Here is a 10,782-nt window from a genome sequence, read left to right as displayed (position 1 = left end):
CTATACCTAGCACTGGCTAAAAAGGCAGAGCTGAACGTTTTCTATAAGCCAAAAGGTATTTTAATAGCTTAGCTTTTTTTGTAGCTGATTAACTTTGTTTTCCAGTGCCAATATAGCAAAAGAGACTTATAGGACTCCTTTTAAGGAGCCTCAGGGCTGCATTTGTTCTCAGGCACGCTTTAGACACTTCGCATTAAACAATTCCATTCAGAATTTTCCTAAGATGTCATAGTCATAGCCGAGTGTACACCATTTAAAAGACAAAAATATCCTAATACAGTATGTAATGCTTTTAGTCATATGGGTTTGTTTGTTTTTTTCCTGGTCATTATTTAAGAGCTATTCTTTGGAGATTTCTGTAGCAGTTTTTATGGGAATCTATTTATCATTACAAGATGTTATTTCAGATGTTTTCATTGAGCCTACATACTTCTTGCTGTTATATTTATAATTGCACAAATTTATGATGCTGTAAAGTTCAGAAACTCAGGCAGTCTAGTACAGATGATATTTGGGCCAAAGTAGCAGACTGTAACCATCATTTCTAGTAGCTTGAACTAACCCAAACATCTGAGATGGTCTAGGTTCTATAATATCAAAGGATTTACACATGAACAAAGTCAACTTGACAACTCAGATAGATAGGCCTAGTTAGAGTAAATGGACTAAACTGTGAGTTTGGTTCTATAATCACATCGTAATTACTTTTCACTCATCAGCTACTACTGGCCTTTGAGGGATCCTATGGAGGAGCTGGTTCTCACACATGTCTGTCTTCAAGAATTGCTCATGGGAAGTCATCTAAAGCTTTCAGGGGAAATCTGTCTCCTCTGAAGTCAATGGCAAGACACCTGCATGCTTCAGCAGAGTCAAGTCTTCAGGCTGGGATCCTGCCCACAGGAAAAATGGTTTGGCTAATAAGAGATGGGGAGGAAGAAGTTGGAGCAGATTTCTGGGAGGTGGTGGAGGAGGATGAGGAGGCAGAAGATCTCAGGAGAAGGAGAAGGCAGAGCATGGAGCAGAAGCAACAGGAGAGCAGTAAGAGGAGGCAGGGGTGTGAATAATTGAGAGTGGAGCTGAAATGAGGGGTGCTGTTTTTCAGACCAAAGAAGAGAGTGTATTGTAAATCAGTTCCTCAAAGGGAGAGAATGACTGCAGTGAGATGGGTGAGATGAAAGGGTTAAAAGCCTTCAAAATGAAAACAGGCTTCAAAGACCTTGCACTGTATTTAGGTCCAAATCAGCCCTGCCAGAACAGTTCATCCCACCTCTGGCCTGCTCCCAGGGAACCTTTTCCTTCATAACCCTCACAGCTGGTTTGGGGTTGAGCCACAAGGCAGATGGACAGAAAAGGACAATCCATAGGACAGTGCCTGTAGGCCTCTTTCTTGAGGTTTCCACAGCCTATGGCACATGTCTTGTGACCAAAATGTTGGCTTTTCATGTAAAGAGGTGAGAGAAGAGTGGAACTGGGGGCCCATGTGTCTGTGACATAACCATTTTAAGACAAAGAGCACCTGCGTGGTGGCTGGGAGACAGATGTGTCTCTGATCATGAGAGAAGAGGTGCTTCCTGCAAGCTGCTGTGAGGCTCCCTGCAACAGCAGATAGTACCACAGCACTGAACTGGTCTTTGAAATCAGACATTTAGGCTATAACTGCCACACTGAGTGACATGGATTTGGGACTGTCCTTGGGCTTTGAGGCCAGCTGGTGTGCAATGGCTTGCACACATACTTTTCTATCTTTGAAAACCTACATACAAGCTTACAAAAGAGAGACGAAGAGATTCTCCTGTCTCCCAAAGCAAAGTCTGCAGTCAGACTGGGTCAGCAGTGCTCCCAGGCCTGTGCTAGCTCCTTTGATTATTTCTTGGAAAAAGCTAGCTAGCCAGGTCAAAACCTCACCAGGAACTGGTCTACTGGCTGACAGCTCATCAACAGATTGAATCACTAAGCCTAGGAACCTAGTGCTATTTAACTCACCATTAAAGAAGCATTAACACTGTTTTTCTATGAGGTATTCTTATTGTTTTACTTTGGGACATGAGAAGGATCATTCACAGGTTATTTTAAGTACCAGTAGCTTCAGTGATAATAGGAGTATAGGCAATTAGTTCAGAAACAGCATCTTCTTGTATTTCAGGGCATAATGATCCCAAACCAGTGTGAGAAAGTAGCGCATTTTCAAAAGGCATAGAGGGAACCTGATCGGTCAAGTTCTCCAGAGCCTGACCCACTTTGTAGTATCCAAGGCTGGAGAGCTCACCACAGTGATACTCTTTATCGGAGTCATTGGGATCGTGTACTGTCAGTTCTGTGTGTGGTGTTAGCTTAGACCTGCATGGTTGCCTGGATGCAGCAATCAGCTCTGAAGGTGCCTTCAGGAACACAACGATTCCCCATCACTTCCATTGAATGCCAGAGAAATCCTTGGTTTAATGTGGCCCTGAATTCACAGCTGGAGAGCTGGAAGTAACCTTTCCTTGGCTGCTATCCAACACTAAGTCAGATGGGGGACTAGGAAATACCATTTTGTACACACTCCTGTTACTGTCTTTCCATTCACAAATGTAAAAACATCCTTGATTTTTTCTGACAAAAATATAAACAAGGAGACTAGGTGGCCCAGGGGATCAGTAATAGGATATGGGGCCTTTCACCTATGTCTGATGAACAAAACACCATTCCCCTCTATGCACATTCGGTGGCTTGTGAGGAGAGCTAGTGGTCTGAACCTCAGTGTCATGTGTCTGCATCAGCTAGCCACTCAGTTTGAGATTGATTAGCCTCTGTCGGTAACCCCTGCAGAGACCCCAGTGATGAACTGGTACCTCCTGCGCAGAGGTAAGACACTTTAAATGTACAAGGGAAACTGGTCTAGGCGATGCTTGTCTTGCATTTGTCCCCTGCCTAGTAACCAGTCTTTAGACATCTGTAGGAAAGCCAATCACGAGCATGAATTCACTTACAAGACTGTAATGAAAGACAGCGCTGTAAATCATACATATGCATTTTTGTAAGAGGGTGCTTGGTGACTCAGATATAGAATATCTGACAATGTGTGCTTTGATGAGTGAAAAAGGAGCTCTAATGTATCTGACATTACATCACCTGGCTGTGAACAGTCCTTTGCTGGCTCTGACTGCAGCACTTGGAGATCTGCTGACTGCAGGTCCCTGCACCCAGGTGAGGGAATCAAACCTGCCTTGCACTCACGTGTGTGCAAGCGTAAGGATGTGTGTCTGCCCTCTGCAAACAGCAGGGCAAGTTCCTTCCACATGACACAGGAGGAATACTTCCAGCCCCAGCATTTCTGTTTTTAGGGCTTGGAGGCTTAAGGCATCCGTCATCTGAGGAGGGGGAATTCCCACACTCAGCAATACTGGTAGGTTACATGGGAGCCCTTTGCTTCCAGCTGTTACGTACATGAATAATAGCTGTAAATGCTTCTCTTTGTGTTATTCTGTTAAAACAGTCTCAGACTTCTGTTGATGCAGCAGTGTCTGTGAACACTCTCTGAGCTCTGCCCTGCCTCACACTGCTTCCACTTGGATGCAGCTGCAGTGAGTTTGGTTGGATTCTGAGATGCTATACAAGTAAATACTAAATTTAAACTGTATATTTGATGGACCATTTAAACTTGCGCTTATCCACACTGAGCTCTGCAGTGCCCCTTGACATAGGCAAGTAGGGCCAGGTGGATTTCTATGAGTACTTTCCACTAATACTAAGGGTCTCCCCACCTCCAAAGCAACCAAACAAAAAAGAATAGTAAAGACAAATTTTCCATTAACTGTGGTGGTGGGTCAGCCTATTGCAGGTTTGCTGCTCAGTTCTGCTCTCCTGTTGGAGACTGCTGCCTTGAGGACAGTCTGAAGAGCAGAACATGCAAAAGGTCTTCAGCTACTTCAGCAGATGATCTGATGGCTTAGGTCCAACCACCTCCTGCAGAAGCTCAAACTGAGCTCTCAGGGTTGAATGAGCTTTGGGGGAAAGTGGAGTAATGTCTTGAGCTATATGATCTGTTCACTAAATGAGTGTATCTAGACCCTGAATTCATTGGTAACTCAAAGAAAAACATTATGCTAAGAAGAAAGGAAAAATAGACTGACTATTCTGAGTAAGTCTGGGATTGCAGCTCCTCTGTGGGTCCAGTTCAAGTACATCCTCCCATTATTCCCCTCCCTTTTTCCCTGGTCACAGCAGGAATTTGCCCTCATTTATCCACATGTTAGGTCTTTTATTCTGTTGCGTGCAAGAAAACACCAAAGATGATGCAGTAACACACAGAGGTAAGCAAGACCTTTCATCAAGCCTGGAAAGTGGTTGGTAATGAAAAGTGGCTGACGTAGGAGTATTCAGACTGTGGATCACCAGATGCAAGACATAGCTGTTCTCTGCTTTTAGTGGTGGGAGTGAGCACTAGGTGGATGCATTACATAGTTACGGATGGACCAAATGCACTGATAAAATAAAAGTTGGCTAACCATCTGCTCATATAAGCTGATTCAACCAAATTCCTCTGGAACCTTGAAACAGTGCAGCCAAAGGATCTTCCAAGGCATCAACATCCTCTCTGCAGGCTCTGCAAGGTCTTCTGGTTTTCCTGGGCTGATGGAAGTAGACAACCCAAAACACTGTGAGGACAGCACCCTTTGGGCTGCCAGCTGCCTGACTGGGAACACAAGATGTCAAACCCCCCTAAAAATCCTAGTCCTCTAGAGATTTCTATCTCACTTTTTTTTTGGTAAGTCATTGAAGTCAATTAAATTCCTAACCATCTGCTTCCTTTAATAAGCCTGACATTCAGGCTCTTTCATATTTATTTAGTCTGAACTCTTTCTTACTGCTATTCTACCCACACTGTAGACATCAGGAACTTAAGCAAGGAAAATAAACATTTGTGGATTTTTTAATTACATTAAAATCTCCTGGGTTCTGGTAATTTTGGGGAAAGCAACAAAGCCAGAAGACTAAGGATCAGATCTGAGAAAATTCTTAACAAGCCAAATCCAGGAATGCACCTTTTGGTGGTCACTTATGCATTGCAATACTTAAAATTCAGTGAGACCTACCTGTTCAGCTTGAATGTGGAATATTTCATGTCAACACTCTGGGTAAGAACTTCCTCTCCTCAGCCCCGAGGTCCAGTATTCTTGTTTGCATGAGGGCACAGATCCCACTGAAAAGTGGAAGGGGCCTTACCTAGCCAGATGATTTAGGTACTTCATTGTAGACAAAGCCATGGATTTGAGTCTCTTCAACCTAAATTACTTAATTGGTCAGCACCCCACTGACATTGATATAAAAGATAGATGTAACACCAAAGTTGAAAATTTCCTTGTCATGATCCTTCAGACTTAGTGGGAGAACCACCTAACCTGATTCAGGGGCTGGGCTTGATTTCTAGCAAGGGGTCAGGATTCAGTGAAGCATTTTGCACAGTGTTACCTACAAGTGCTGGTTGAACCTCACTCTGCTGAAGTGCCTCTGTGCTGAAGGGCACTGAAGATGTATTCAAGGGAAGTCATTTAAGATGTTACCATTCTTTGCCATTACTGCTCCTCCTCTCTGACAATGCTTGATGAGCAAAGCAATGCAGGAAAACCAGTATCTGCTCAGATCTCAATCATTTCTGTGAAAATTTATTAATTTACGTAAAATTGTTTAATTTGAACATACCTTTCTGTCACAGGAGTGGTTTGTTTATTCCAGGATTGGGGTAGAGTGGATTCATTCTTAAACTGCAACAGCTGGATTTGTTAACCTATCATTATCTGTTCCTTATCTCTCCCCAGGTCTCTTAAAGTTTAGACTCCAAGAGCCTATTGCCTAAATAAGATATTGTAGTGGCTACTTTACTACTTCCTACAGCAAGATCAGATAATCACCCATGTAGTCCTTAATATTTCATCATCAAAATTTTCCACTAACACAGAAAACAAGATAAGCACCATCTCTAAATTACTTGAAATGCTAGGAGAGGACATTAAAAAAAATTCCTTCTCCTTCCCAACAGACTCCACAAATCTGGATGAAGTTAACTTTGTTTAGTTCCCATTAGAAAGTTTCCATCGTGTCTCTCTACCTGCCTCTTCAGTGGATGTCATTAATGTCTCAAAGTCAAGACTCACTGCAAATAACGAGTAACAATATCTGAGAAATCAATGACAAATGCTTGAATCTGGGGCTCACAGCCATGACTGCAGAATATCCCGCAAAAAACAGAGAGATTGGACACACAAGTCTGTACCCTGCAGGACAGATTTTCTCTTGCACAGCTTGGTGTGAGTGTCACAATAGTCATGATCTCCTTCCATGCTTCAGGAGATATGAAGGTTCACTTTATTAAGACATTCATAAGTTTTGAAGGTGTTAATTGACTGCCCAAGCACTGCAGTGCTTCAAGCCCTGCATGTATCTGTCATCCATCTGTTTCACCTCCTGTTTGTTAACACAGCTGGAAAAATTGATAAGCAGGAACACATTTCATCCCAGAAGTCTTTAAAATCTAATCACTACTCCTGGATGTTCAGCTAAACCAGTCTGAAACAATTAGGAAATGCGCAGTTAAAGCAACAAAAGCAGTAAAGAATCCTTTGGAAAGGCAATGCTAATTGGAGTGTTTTTGTGGCACACACTGATTTATTTGGATATACAGTGATGATAAGATAAAATAATAATGGGCCTGGCAGGGGACCCAGAGGTCATGATCCCTACAGTACCACTGGATTTACCTGATCGATATCATGAGTGCTTAACAGTAACTGTTGCTTTTTTAAACAATACCTTTTGTTCTCAGTTAATGTACTTCTTGTTGGCTTTGGGCAGCAATCTAAACAATCACAGTCACCTGATGATAAGTGTTGGCAAGGTGATAATCAGTTTGCTTGCCTTTTAATCTCTACAGTAACAGATGGATTTAAAAAATCTTAAAGTGTGTTATAAATTACAGTGGAGTAATAATGTTAATTCAGTTGTTTGTGATGAGAGACAAGGTTAGTAGGGAGAAACATCCTTTTACTAGACTAACTGGTACACTTGCAAACAACAGAGTTTTCTGTTTCACACCTTTGTATGGTATCTTGTCCCTTTTCCTTCTCCTGGAAGCATGGAACCTTTTCTTTGATCCCTCTAAAACCCCAAATGGGGACACAAAATGGTCAGGCAAAAGACTGGAGTCTTTGCAGGACCCTGTGTGCATCCCAGAGTGGATATGCTTTCTCTGACCTACCTGTGAGACGTTTGGTGGAAGGGGGTTGGGAACAGGGAATCTGTGAGCAACAGAGGAGACTAAGAGAACTCAGCCATGGACAAGTGTGTTCAAGCACTGGGAGCAGAAGTAACTTTTTTGCTGTCTGTGATGAGCGTTTTTAGCCTCCTGGACATCAGACAATATTTCTTAGGTTGTCAAATCTATTGCAGGCATACATTTGGTTTTGTCTTGGCGGAGTTTGTTACTCTCACTATTTCACATGAAGTTTTGTACAACTGAAACCTAAGGTGGCACTGTTTATAGCTACAAACGTACATATGAACAAGACTGAGTTTTCTGTGTCTACAGTTCAGACACCTATACCTCATTGGATCCTACTTAATCCCAGCATAGCCAAAGGAGATCCCGTTAGTATAATCAGGAGATGTAGAGTGTTACTTGTCACATCCTAAAGAAGATGCCTCACCATGACTATGAAGATTGTAGGACAATGCTGACCCCTAAATCATCTCTATCACAGGTTCAAGCTTCCTACTGTACATCATCTTTCCTCATACAGGACTCATTCCAGGTCTTTCACCATCTTTCTTGCCCTCTCTGTATCTTTTCCATTACACTATATTCCTTTTCTAAGATGAGGGAACCTTCTCCAAGATAAGCACGGTTTTCATGGTATGAACAAAAAATGGATTTAGCACATAACATAATGATATTTTCTGTTTTGATTTCCATTCCTTCTGGTAGTTTCTAACTTTTAACCTGCTTTTTTGATTTCTACTGAGGTCTACCAAAATATTTCTGCAGAACCACCAACCATAACCCAGGATGCCCCTGCTCAGTAATGTCAGTTCATTTTACATGCAGATTGCTTTACCCCACGTTAGTTATTTTATCATTTAGTGGCATTGACTTTATTTCAATATTTTATCACCCAGTCACTGAGAGCTCAGCGTGGTTGGCCACAAACAGACAACCTGTTGCCAGTGTCAGTACTGCAGGACTTCACAGCCTCTTGCCTCTGCTCCAGAAAGGTTGCTGGAGCTCCCAGGTCATATCTGTCAGTGTTGTATATGCATTTCAGATCCTCAGGTCTCTCAGGTAACACTACCTTTGTGTTCCAGGAACTGAATTACACATTTAGCCTCTTAAGGTTGTCTCAAAATTCTCCCCATCAGCCTACTTCGAATAATACTGAATTCTCATCAAACTTTTTCACTGCCCTGCTCAATCAGGTCACTTACAAACCTGTCCAAATTGCAAGTACTTGCTTTAGGCATCAGTCTGGAGAGGCCTGCTTATTCTGTTTGACTATTTTTAAAGATAACAGAATATTGTTTTACACATTTCCAGTCCTTTAAGACAAAGTAACCTCTACGTATTTCATTAAGGTTTATTCTCACAGATTAAATCCAGATTACTCATTGATAAAGGGTGTCAGTGACTTTTATTTCAGAAGACATTCATATTTCTGCCTAGCTCCTCTCTTTGTTTCTTAAGGTCAACACATTGATGCAGAGAAGGTGTGAAACGATTCCTATCAGTTCTATGGGCAGAAGTATTTGGCATGGCAATTCAGCAACATGAGCTGGAGTCCCCTCACACCAAATTTTCTAAAGCTTTCTGGCCTCCTAAGGACATGGTGGTGTTACAGTTTATATCACTATGTAAGATCTACATGTTTTCACAGTCTTGACAGAGAACTAGTTGTACAATGAAATTTGCAGTATCAAAGAATCCCTTCAATAGAAGAGCATAATTTTAGGGTTTTTAGAAACAAAAATGGCTTTTGTGAGGGCAAGTTTGTGTTTACCAAAGCACTGTAATACCTTAGAGAAAGGAAATTTAGGTGACTCAGGAAGAAAGTAATTCACTAGGCTGCCTTCCATTATTTCTTCCAAATTCTCAGTTCAAATTCAACCCTGGAGCAGGAGGCTGGATTAAATGACTTCCTGAGATGCCTTTATTTTTATTTCCTGTTATGACTTTTCAAAGCCTATGAGAAATTAAGGTAGAATGAAGAGAACACTCCCTCCAGTTGTGGTTCTTCCAGACAGTCCCTGAAATGTCTTTTCCATTAATCTATTAGACTCCAGGTGAAGAACTGGTAGAGCTGGTACAGGTGACTATTTAATAAAAAAGCCCCTATTGAATAAAAATAATTATCACAGAAATAGACCGAATTGCAAAACCAATTAATTTTATTATCACAAACAATAAAAAATTACATAGGCAACCTATAGGAGATGCTTCCCTAGTTACTTTGCTATAATATGCAGCAATTCACACTATTTATGTGAAATGTGAAGAAGCATGTTGAGTGATGTATCTGGTACAGACATAATAACAGTGTACCTACTAAATAAACTAGGTAAAGAAATTATTTTTTCTCCAAATACATTTGAGGTGACAGGAAGCAATGAGCCTAAACTTCAGACTTGACAGCATGAGTGGTTTTCTAACAGTGATGTTAAGAACTGGAATAGACTGCTTAGAAAAAAAAGGGGATCACTATCAGAGAGTAGGTCTATATGTGAGGAAGTACATAAATCCTTGAAGTTACTTTGGCACAGAAGGGCGGTTAGATGACACATTTGCAGTATTTCCTGTGATGGCAGTTCAGCCTCCCATTCTTCCCTCCTTATCTCCAAACTGTGATATCTGAGAGTCTTCATCTGGAAAATCTATCTGCAAAAGTTGCAGGAAAATATGGTGTTACTGAATCTGCTATTGGATAATGAGCAAGAGAACACATAGTCTCAGACTCCCATGCAGCCTCCAGTGAGCCTCCAGGTGTTTCTTCATGTGAGCTAACATCATCAGCCAAGGTCAGATGTGGTGGGTGCAAAAGGTTGCATGTGCCCTCTACATGCTTGTGATTTATTTTCAAACTTTGTTCAGTGTTTCTGCTGAGTCTGGCAGGCATAGGCATGGACTCAATCCTTGATGGTGATGTTGGCTGTCTGCAGTGGAGCCTGTTCCTGTGTGCAAGAAGTCATCTATTCTGGGAGAAATATGCTATGACCCCTTATAGAGTTGAAAAGGTAAACTCAGGGCACAAAAGGGGCTGTTCAGGTTGGCATAGGACATTGTGTCTGGGCTCCGTTTCTGACTCTGTAGCTTGTTTACTGAATTACTTTGGACTGATTTCTAAGTTCTCTGTACCTTGATTGTACCACCTGTAAGTTGAAGCTGGAAGTTGTGGTGATCTATCTGTTTTTCAGTTTAGGAAGAGAGAGTACTATGTAGGAGATAATTCCTGCAATGCAGCAATACCTTGAGCTCCCACACTATTACTTAAACATTGTCTGATCACAATCTGTGGAGCATATCTGGCCCATGGACCAACATTACCTCCCTTTAAACTTGGAGCACGTTCCCCTGATTGCCTGGTTTTTAGCAAGGACAGTGAAATGTGCTCCAGCAAGACTGCTATGGAAGCAGAAAGGAAAAGGCATTGGCCGTGACGTCTTGCTACTCAGCTGTCCATTATGCCAGCACCAACTTTGAGAGGATTGTAAATTAAAGGACTCTAGTCCCAAGGTCTGCTGCCTGTATGGACTTGAGTT

The sequence above is a fragment of the Athene noctua genome, chromosome 2 (genome assembly GCF_965140245.1).
Source record: "Athene noctua chromosome 2, bAthNoc1.hap1.1, whole genome shotgun sequence".
Lineage (NCBI taxonomy): Eukaryota > Metazoa > Chordata > Aves > Strigiformes > Strigidae > Athene > Athene noctua.
The sequence above is the reverse complement of the archived record's forward strand: the minus strand, read 5'-3'. Positions refer to the sequence as shown.